The sequence below is a fragment of the Oncorhynchus keta genome, unplaced genomic scaffold (genome assembly GCF_023373465.1).
Source record: "Oncorhynchus keta strain PuntledgeMale-10-30-2019 unplaced genomic scaffold, Oket_V2 Un_contig_1875_pilon_pilon, whole genome shotgun sequence".
In the NCBI taxonomy this organism is placed as follows: Eukaryota; Metazoa; Chordata; class Actinopteri; order Salmoniformes; family Salmonidae; genus Oncorhynchus; species Oncorhynchus keta.
Window position 1 is genome coordinate 342,028 of NW_026281089.1, and position 11,602 is coordinate 353,629.

Here is an 11,602-nt window from a genome sequence, read left to right on the forward strand (position 1 = left end):
TAGCCTGGGTAGTTTTTACGTCCCAAATTGCACCTATTCCCTACAGGCGTATTCATTTGACCAGGGCTCATAGGGCGCGAGTCAAAGTAGTACACCAGATCGGGCGGGAAACAGTTGCAACAACTTTTCAAATACTCAAGGTAGTCAAATATAGTTTAAAACTAAAATGCAACTATTTATTTTATTTTTATATTCATATACAGGTCTCAGAAAAACAATTTGAACTTATTTGGAATACCTTTAGGAAAACCAAACAATATTTGAATGTATTTGAATATATATTTTATTTTATTTATCCTTTATTTAACTAGGCAAGTCAGTTAAAAACAAATTCTTATTTACAATGACGGACTACCAAAAGGCCTCCTGCGGGGGGACAGGGGCCTGGGATTAAAATAAATAAATACAATATAAACAACATAGAAGTTATTTGAACAAATGTAAATTACAACATATTTGATAGCTGCCAAATATTTGATGGAAGAACCAAAAAACGACAACAGTTAGTTTGAATTAGTCTAAATATAAGATTATTTTAACACACTGGAGCACTCTCAGATACTAATATAACATAAAGCCTACAATTAAATACACGAGGGATATATAATCAACAGTCATTTTTAAACTGCCAAAGTGGTCTAACAAATATATATACATTTACAATGAGTGAGCTATAAAAACACGACATCCGGTTCTTATACAAGTGGAGTAACTTTGTGATTATGACAACAGCGTCATTGTTGTTAAGAGGACACAGAATGTTGGAAATGTCTTTATGACATCATAATGGAGTCATTACATAACGTGGAATAAGGAACCATCACTGTTCCTTCTGTACAGTAGTTGGAAATGTCTTTATGACATCATAATGGAGTCATTACATAACGTGGAATAAGGAACCATCACTGTTCCTTCTGTACAGTAGTTGGAAGAACAAAACAAAACTCTCAGCTCATCGCTATGCAATTAAAATGCAATTACCCAAAATATTAGGTAACAATACGCTGCTCTAAAAAAAAGTCATTACAGTTGTATTACACAGGCACCAGAACAGTGTAATGTGTTATCGCGAACAGTAACCAAATATGACTATTAAGTGTTCGAAAGGAAACTAAACATCCCAAAAACTGTCGTCTTGAATCAACTACAGCCAAGGAAGGTGGATAAGCAGGTTTGTTCGTGTTCCTAATAAACTGTCCCTTTGAAGGGATACTTGGGGATTTTGGGGCAATGAGGTCCTTTAATCGACCTCCCCAGAATCAGATGAACTCGTGGACACAATTTTTATGTCTGCGTGCAGTTTGAAGGATGTTGCTAACTGGCGTTAGCGCAACGGCTAGAAGTCTATGGGGTATCTATCTGCTAATACCCATACACTCCCAGCCATTGCGCTAATGCTAGTTAGCATTGGCTCACGAAACTATCCCTCAACTTCCCCATAGTTTTAATAAGTAGGCACACTTCCTGAAATCAGTATTCATATGGTTTTAATAAGCAGTCACACTTCCTGAAATCTATATTCAAATAGTTTTAAAAAGTAGTCACACTTCCTGAAATCTATATTCAAATAGTTTTAAAAAGTAGTCACACTTCCTGAAATCTATATTCAAATAGTTTTAATAAGTAGTCACACTTCCTGAAATCTATATTCAAATAGTTTTAAAAAGTAGTCACACTTCCTGAAATCTATATTCAAATAGTTTTAATAAGTAGTCACACTTCCTGAAATCTATATTCAAATAGTTTTAATAAGTAGTCACTTCCTGAAATCTATATTCAAATAGTTTTAATAAGTAGTCACACTTCCTGAAATCTATATTCAAATAGTTTTAATAAGTAGTCACACTTCCTGAAATCTGTATTCAAATAGTTTTAAAAAGTAGTCACACTTCCTGAAATCTGTATTCAAATAGTTTTAAAAAGTAGTCACACTTCCTGAAATCTATATTCAAATAGTTTTAATAAGTAGTCACACTTCCTGAAATCTGTATTCATATGGTTTTAATAAGTAGTCACACTTCCTGAAATCTGTATTCAAATAGTTTTAATAAGTAGTCACACTTCCTGAAATCTGTATTCAAATAGTTTTAATAAGTAGTCACACTTCCTGAAATCTGTATTCAAATAGTTTTAATAAGTAGTCACACTTCCTGAAATCTATATTCAAATAGTTTTAATAAGTAGTCACACTTCCTGAAATCTATATTCAAATAGTTTTAATAAGTAGGCACTTCCTGAAATCTATATTCAAATAGTTTTAATAAGTAGCCACTTCCTGAAATCTATATTAAAATAGTTTTAATAAGTAGCCACTTCCTGAAATCTATATTCAAATAGTTTTAATAAGTAGCCACTTCCTGAAATCTATATTCAAATAGTTTTAATAAGTAGCCACTTCCTGAAATCTATATTCAAATAGTTTTAATAAGTAGCCACTTCCTGAAATCTATATTCAAATAGTTTTAATAAGTAGCCACTTCCTGAAATCTATATTCAAATAGTTTTAATAAGTAGTCCCACTTCCTGAAATCTATATTCAAATAGTTTTAATAAGTAGCCACTTCCTGAAATCTGTATTCAAATAGTTTTAATAAGTAGCCACTTCCTGAAATCTGTATTCAAATAGTTTTAAAAAGTCACCTCCAAAGTGGCTATTTGTTCCCCAATCATTCCAAAGCAGTTAAAGGGAATGGGGTGCCATTTGGGACAAACAGAGTGGGGAGTATGGAGTATAATAATTCAGACCCAGGCCTAAGAGATTGAACAGGCCGGCACTAATGGTGAGTGTTCATTGGTTTGCCAACACAAACTAAAAACTGCTGTGAAATTAACTGTGATGAAACTAGGTTGAAAACGAGCAGATAAAGGTGGATTTTTTAAATGACAAAACTGACCCCGATTTAATGTGAATAAATGACTCAAAATAAATGTTGTATCGTTTTGTCTGTAAATCATTTCTCTCCGCTCTCAATTCTGTCTGCAAATGGTGAGTACGGCATGCCCTACCCTTTAAGAGGCTACGTCCCAAACAACACCCTACGGGCCCTGGTCAATAGTAGTGCACTACACAGGGAATAGGGTGCCATTTGGAACGAAGTCATAGATGAGGTAGGGGGAAACAATAAGCAAAGCTGCATCTGAAATCTTATTAAAAAACATGACGTAAGATTATTAAAAGATTAGCTTCACCTAGTTCCATCTCAGCACACTCTCTGTTTGTTTCTGTCCTGTGAACAAAGAGTCTTCAGTTTACATGGAGGCAGGAGAGGAGAGGCAGGAGAGGAGAGGCAGGAGAGGCAGTAGAGGGAGAGGCAGGAGAGAAGAGGCAGGAGAGGCAGTAGAGGGAGAGGCAGGGGGAGAGGCAGGAGAGAAGAGGCAGGAGAGGTAGTAGAGGGAGAGGCAGGGGGAGAGGCAGGGGGAGGAGAGGCAGGGGGAGGAGAGGCAGGAGAGGAGAGGCAGGGGGAGAGGCAGGAGAAGAGAGGCAGTAGAGGAGAGGCAGTAGAGAGGCAGGAGGGGAGAGGCAGTAGAGGGAGAGGCAGGGGGAGGAGAGGCAGGAGAGGAGAGGCAGGAGAAGAGAGGCAGGAGGGGAGAGGCAGGAGGGGAGACAGATTTAATCACTCAACTGAATTGATTCACAGATTTCTCACAATGAAATAGTCTACTTTTAGGATGGAACTGAAAATAGATATTTGATAATTTCCACATCATTTATTCAATAATCTTTTCACTTTGTATGTTACAGACATGATATTTCTGTGGTTTGTAAGTATTTAGGAAACCCACATTCTCTGATTCATTCAGCCCAACTCTCTCAGAATAAGTAGGCTGATTATCCAGCTTCTCTCTTCATGACCTGAGTCACCTCTCCTGATCCCTTTGTGGTGTATTCCAGGGACGACACTGCCCCCCAGTGGTCTATTACAGTAACTGCAGGTTCTCAACACCAAAGGCATAGGATTTTTAAAATGTTTTTTTATTTAACTAGGCAAGTCAGTTAAGAACAAATTATTATTTACAAATACGACCTACCAGGGAAAAAAAGTGGGTTAACTGCCTTATTCAGGGGCAGAATGACAGATTTTCTTTTACCTTGTCAGCTTAGGGATTCGATCTAGCAACCTTTCAGTTACTGGCCCAATGCTGTAATCACTAAGCCACCCCCCCCCAATAAACCTTTATTGAACTGACTAAAAAATATGAATCCCTTATGTATAAATAAAGAGAGGTTTTGTTATATAAAACTTCAGAATAGTGCAATTCTGTGATGAACAAATACGATCAGACACAGCAGCAAGATAACATTTGGTCACAACAAAAAGTAATGTTTTTTCCTCAATTAAATAAAAGTCTAATTATTATTGTCAGGCTTGATGAGTTGGCGTACCCCAGAATAGTGCCTGGGTAGTCTACCTCTTCAGGACCAGAACCATGCCTGGGTAGTCTACCTCTTCAGGATCTGTCTCTTCATAATCTGATCTAGGATCAGGTCTCCCTGCTTCACGTCCGTGTTGCCACAGCCAACCACCGGACAGCTGTGGGACGGAGAAAAGGAATATGCTAATGAATCTAATGTTTTAACTGCAACAGTTGTTTAAGTGGAAAACAAGGTGCTATAACAGCAGGGTAGGACAGAGAGACGACATCACATCCTGATTGACAAGGTGCTATAGCAACAGGGTAGGACGGAGAGACGACATCACATCCTGATTGACAAGGTAGGACAGAGAGACGACATCACATCCTGATTGACAAGGTGCTAAAGCAACAGGGTAGGACAGAGAGACGACATCACATCCTGATTGACAAGGTGCTAAAACAGCAGGGTAGGACAGAGAGACGACATCACATCCTGATTGACAAGGTGAGAAAACAGCAGGGTAGGACAGAGACGAAATACATCCTGATTGACAAGGTGCTATAGCAACAGGTTAGGAAAGAGAGACTAGACATCACATCCTGATTGACAAGGTGCTATAGCAACAGGGTAGGACAGAGAGATGACATCACATCCTGATTGACAAGGGTAGCAACAGGGTAGGACAGAGAGATGACATCACATCCTGATTGACAAGGTGCTATAGCAACAGGGTAGGACAGAGAGACGACATCACATCCTGATTGACAAGGTGCTATAGCAACAGGGTAGGACAGAGAGACGACATCACATCCTGATTGACAAGGTGCTATAATAGCAGGGTAGGACAGAGAGACGACATCACATCCTGATTGACAAGGTGCTATAACAGCAGGGTAGGACAGAGATACGACATCACATCCTGATTGACAAGGTGCTATAACAGCAGGGTAGGACAGAGAGACGACATCACATCCTGATTGACAAGGTGAGAAAACAGCAGGGTAGGACAGAGAGACGACATCACATCCTGATTGACAAGGTGCTATAGCAACAGGGTAGGACAGAGATATTTGACATCACATCCTGATTGACAAGGTGCTAAAATCTTTCTGTGGGTAGGACAGAGAGACGACATCACATCCTGATTGACAAGGTGCTATAGCAACAGGTAGGACGGAGAGACAGACATCACATCCTGATTGACAAGGTGCTATAACAGCAGGGTAGGACAGAGAGACGACATCACATCCTGATTGACAAGGTGCTATAGCAACAGGTAGGACAGAGAGACGACATCACATCCTGATTGACAAGGTTATTATAGCAACAGGTTAGGACAGGGAAAGACGACATCACATCCTGATTGACAAGGTGCTATAGCAGCAGGGTAGGACAGAGCACGACATCACATCCTGATTGACAAGGTGCTATAACAGCAGGGTAGGACAGAGAAACTGACATCACATCCTGATTGACAAGGTGAGAAAAAAACAGGGTAGGACAGAGACGACATCACATCCTGATTGACAAGGTGATAACAGCAGGGTAGGACAGAGTCGACATCACATCTGATTGACAAGGTGCTATAAAAGTCTAAGGGTAGGACAGAGAGGCGACATCACATCCTGATTGACAAGGTGCTATAACAGCAGGGTAGGACAGAGAAACGACATCACATCCTGATTGACAAGGTGAGAAAACAGCAGGGTAGGACAGAGAGATGACATCACATCCTGATTGACAAGGTTCTATAACAGCAGGGGTAGGACAGAGAGACGACATCACATCCTGATTGACAAGGTGCTATAACAGCAGGGTAGGACAGAGAGACGACATCACATCCTGATTGACAAGGTGCTATAGCAACAGGGTAGGACAGAGAGACGACATCACATCCTGATTGACAAGGTGCTATAACAGCAGGGTAGGACAGAGAGACGACATCACATCCTGATTGACAAGGTGCTATAGCAACAGGGTAGGACAGAGAGACGACATCACATCCTGATTGACAAGGTGCTATAGCAACAGGGTAGGACAGAGAGACGACATCACATCCTGATTGACAAGGTGCTATAGCAACAGGGTAGGACAGAGAGACGACATCACATCCTGATTGACAAGGTGCTATAGCAACAGGGTAGGACAGAGAGACGACATCACATCCTGATTGACAAGGTGCTATAACAGCAGGGTAGGACAGAGAGACGACATCACATCCTGATTGACAAGGTTCTATAACAGCAGGGTAGGACAGAGAGACGACATCACATCCTGATTGACAAGGTGCTATAATAGCAGGGTAGGACAGAGAGACGACATCACATCCTGATTGACAAGGTTCTATAACAGCAGGGTAGGACAGAGAGACGACATCACATCCTGATTGACAAGGTTCTATAACAGCAGGGTAGGACAGAGAGACGACATCACATCCTGATTGACAAGGTGCTATAATAGCAGGGTAGGACAGAGAGACGACATCACATCCTGATTGACAAGGTGCTATAACAACAGGGGTAGGACAGAGAGACGACATCACATCCTGATTGACAAGGTGCTATAGCAACAGGGTAGGACAGAGAGACGACATCACATCCTGATTGACAAGGTGCTATAGCAACAGGGTAGGACAGAGATACGACATCACATCCTGATTGACAAGGTGCTATAACAGCAGGGTAGGACAGAGAGACGACATCACATCCTGATTGACAAGGTTCTATAGCAGCAGGGTAGGACAGAGAGACGACATCACATCCTGATTGACAAGGTGCTAGCAACAGGGGTAGGTCAGAGAGACGACATCACATCCTGATTGACAAGGTGCTATAGCAACAGGGTAGGACAGAGAGCGACATCACATCCTGATTGACAAGGTGCTATAGCAACAGGGTAGGACAGAGAGACGACATCACATCCTGATTGACAAGGTGCTATAGCAACAGGGTAGGACAGAGAGACGACATCACATCCTGATTGACAAGGTGCTATAATAGCAGGGGTAGGACAGAGAGACGACATCACATCCTGATTGACAAGGTGCTATAGCAACAGGGTAGGACAGAGAGACGACATCACATCCTGATTGACAAGGTGCTATAACAACAGGGTAGGACAGAGAGACGACATCACATCCTGATAAGACAAGATCCTAACAGTAACAGGCAGACTCAAGACAACAGAGTGTAAATGAATCGACTAAACCAGAGAGCGTCACGTCTCACCGTCTCTTCTTCTGGTTTTGCCTGGCCTTGATCATCCCTATAATGGGTGCTAGTGGCACACTTGTTGTCATTGGGGACATCTCCACCTGCAGGGCCATCACTGATGGAGACAACCAGACTGTAAGGCATTTATTGTCCTTTGCCGGCAGATTATTCACAGGCAGACCATCAGGAGGAGTAGAGACCAACCTGATGAGGAGACAGGTTAGATACTGACAGGAGGAGAGAGACCAACCTGAGGGGACAGGGGACAAAAATAGAGACCAACCTGAGGGACAGGAGATACTGACAGAGGAGAGAGACCAACCGATATTGACAGGAGGAGAGAGACCTTCTGAGGGGACTGGTTAGCCGCCTTGACATCCCAGAGACCAACCTGAGGGGACAGGTTAGATACTACACTTCTTGAGAGACCAACCTGAGGGGTTCACCATCTCCAACCTGCAGGGATACTGACAGGAATTAGAACAAACCTGAGGGACACAGGCAGACTGACAAGGCTAGAGACCAACCTGTTGGGGCAGGTTAGATTTTACAGTGGGGAGAGACAATAGGGGACCATACAGGAGTAGAGACCAACCTGAGTGAGGAGACAGGTTAGATACTGACAGGAGGGAGAGACCAACCTGAGGGGACAGGTTAGATACTGACAGGAGGAGTAGAGACCAACCTGAGTGAGGGGACAGGTTAGATACTGACAGGAGGAGTAGAGACCAACCTGAGGGGACAGGTTAGATACGGACAGGAGGGGAGTAGAGACCAACCTGAGTCAGGGGACAGGTTAGATACTGACAGGAGGAGTAGAGACCAACCTGAGGGGACAGGTTAGATACTGACAGGAGGAGAGAGACCAACCTGAGTCAGGGGACAGGTTAGATACTGACAGGAGGAGTAGAGACCAACCTGTCTTTGAGGAGACAGGTTAGATACTGACAGGAGGAGTAGAGACCAACCTGAGGGGACAGGTTAGATACTGACAGGAGGAGTAGAGACCAACCTGAGTGAGGAGGACAGGACCAACCTGAGGGGACAGGTTAGATACTGACAGGAGGAGAGAGACCAACCTGAGGGGACAGGTTAGATACTGACAGGAGGAGAGAGACCAACCTGGGGGACAGGTTAGATACTGACAGGAGGAGAGAGACCAACCTGAGGGGACAGGTTAGATACTGACAGGAGAGAGAGACCAACCTGAGGGGACAGGTTAGATACTGACAGGAGGGAGTAGAGACCAACCTGAGTCAGGGGACAGGCTCGATACTGACAGGAGGAGAGGAGACCGCCTGGTCAGGGGGACAGGTTAGATACTGACAGGAGGTAGAGACCAACCTGAGTCAGGGGACAGGTTAGATACTGACAGGAGGAGTAGAGACCAGCCTGAGTCAGGGACAGGTTAGATACTGACAGGAGGAGTAGAGACCAACCTGAGTAAGGGGACAGGTTAGATACTGACAGGAGGAGTAGAGACCAACCTGAGTCAGGGGACAGGTTAGATACTGACAGGAGGAGTAGACCAACCTGAGGGATAGTTAAAGGAGTAGAGACCAACCTGAGTCAGGGGACAGGTTAGATACTGACAGGAGGAGAGAGACCAACCTGAACCAGGGGACAGGTTAGATACTGACAGGAGGAGAGAGACCAACCTGAGGGAACAGGTTAGATACTGACAGGAGGAGTAGAGACCAGCCTGAGGGGACAGGTTAGATACTGACAGGAGGAGTAGAGACCAGGGGACCTGGAGGTCAGGGGGACAGGTTAGATACTGACAGGAGGAGAAGAGACCAGCCTGTCAGGGGACAGGTTAGATACTGACAGGAGGAGAGAGACCAACCTGAGGGGACAGGTTAGATACTGACAGGAGGAGTAGAGACCAACCCTCAGGGGGACAGGTTAGATACTGACAGGAGGAGAGAGACCAACCTGAGTCAGGGGACAGGTTAGATACTGACAGGGAGGAGAGAGACCAACCTGAGTGATGGGACAGGTTAGATACTGACAGGAGGAGGAGAGACCAACCTGAGTGATGGGACAGGTTAGATACTGACAGGAGGAGAGAGACCAACCTGAGTGATGGGACAGGTTAGATACGGACAGGAGGAGTAGAGACCAACCTGAGTCAGGGGACAGGTTAGATACTGACAGGAGGAGTAGAGACCAACCTGAGTGAGGAGACAGGTTAGATACTGACAGGAGGAGAGAGACCAACCTGAGTGAGGAGACAGGTTAGATACTGACAGGAGGAGAGAGACCAACCTGAGTGAGGAGACAGGTTAGATACTGACAGGAGGAGAGAGACCAACCTGAGGGGACAGGTTAGATACTGACAGGAGGAGAGAGACCAACCTGAGTCAGGGGACAGGTTAGATACTGACAGGAGGAGAGAGACCAACCTGAGGGGACAGGTTAGATACTGACAGGAGGAGAGAGACCAACCTGAGGGGACAGGTTAGATACTGACAGGAGGAGTAGAGACCAACCTGAGGGGACAGGTTAGATACTGACAGGAGGAGAAGAGACCAACCTGAGGGGACAGGTTAGATACTGACAGGAGGAGTAGAGACCAACCTGAGTCAGGGGACAGGTTAGATACTGACAGGAGGAGAGAGACCAACCTGAGTGAGGAGACAGGTTAGATACTGACAGGAGGAGTAGAGACCAACCTGAGGGGACAGGTTAGATACTGACAGGAGGAGTAGAGACCAACCTGAGGAGACAGGTTAGATACTGACAGGAGGAGAGAGACCAACCTGAGGGACAGGTTAGATACTGACAGGAGGAGAGAGACCAACCTGAGGGGACAGGTTAGATACTGACAGGAGGAGAGAGACCAACCTGAGGGAGACAGGTTAGATACTGACAGGAGGAGAGAGACCAACCTGAGGGGACAGGTTAGATACTGACAGGAGGAGAGAGACCAACCTGAGTGATGGGACAGGTGAGATACTGACAGGAGGAGTAGAGACCAACCTGAGGGGACAGGTTAGATACTGACAGGAGGAGTAGAGACCAACCTGAGGGGACAGGTTAGATACTGACAGGAGGAGTAGAGACCAACCTGAGGGGACAGGTTAGATACGGACAGGAGGAGTAGAGACCAACCTGAGTCAGGGGACAGGCTAGATACTGAGACCAACCTGAGTCAGGGGACAGGTTAGATACTGACAGGAGGAGAGAGACCAACCTGAGGGGACAGGTTAGATACTGACAGGAGGAGTAGATACCAACCTGAGGGGACAGGTTAGATACTGCCCGGAGGAGGAGAGACCAACCTGAGGGGACAGGTTAGATACTGACAGGAGTAGAGACCAACCTGAGGGGACAGGTTAGATACGGACAGGAGGAGAGAGACCAACCTGAGGGGACAGGTTAGATACTGACAGGAGGGTAGAGACCAACCTGAGTGATGGGACAGGTTGAGTCACCTGAGGGGGGACAGGTTAGATACAGAGACCAACCTGAGGGGACAGGTTAGATACTGACAGGAGGAGAGAGACCAACCTGGGGACAGGTTAGATACTGACAGGAGGGAGAGAGACCAACCTGAGGGGACAGGTTAGATACTGACAGGAGGAGAGAGACCAACCTGAGTCAGGGGACAGGTGAAGTTAACCTCACTCTGCGTCACAGCAACGTCCTCATCCATCTCCTCCTCCATATTCTCTGCTGCCTCAGGGTTCACTGATGGAGACAGAACATACACACAAGACAGGTTAACAGTCACCATGTGGGACATGCTAGTCTACATACAACTAGTGTGTGTGTGTGTGTGTGTGTGTGTGTGTGTGTGTGTGTGTGTGTGTGCGCGCGCCTCACCTGTTTTGAGGGCGTTTCTGACGTTCTCCAAAACTGACCAGCTTGACGTGGTTCTGCAGCTCTCCCTCAGACAGACTGGCCGTGTGTCTCAGTGAACTCTCCTTCACCAGAGACTTCAGTCTGAACATGGCCTCGGGCTCCTGGTTCCTCACCTGGAGAACAGGAGGCAGGTAACATCAGACAGGCGCTCTGGGGGGCAGACAGG

At 45.1% G+C, this 11,602-nt stretch overlaps 1 pseudogene; it reads right to left on the minus strand.

The window, feature by feature from the left end:
* Positions 1-265: 265 nt before the first annotated feature.
* Positions 266-11,549, minus strand: LOC127920260 (E3 SUMO-protein ligase NSE2-like; annotated as a pseudogene).
* Between the last annotated feature and the right edge of the window lie 53 nt (positions 11,550-11,602).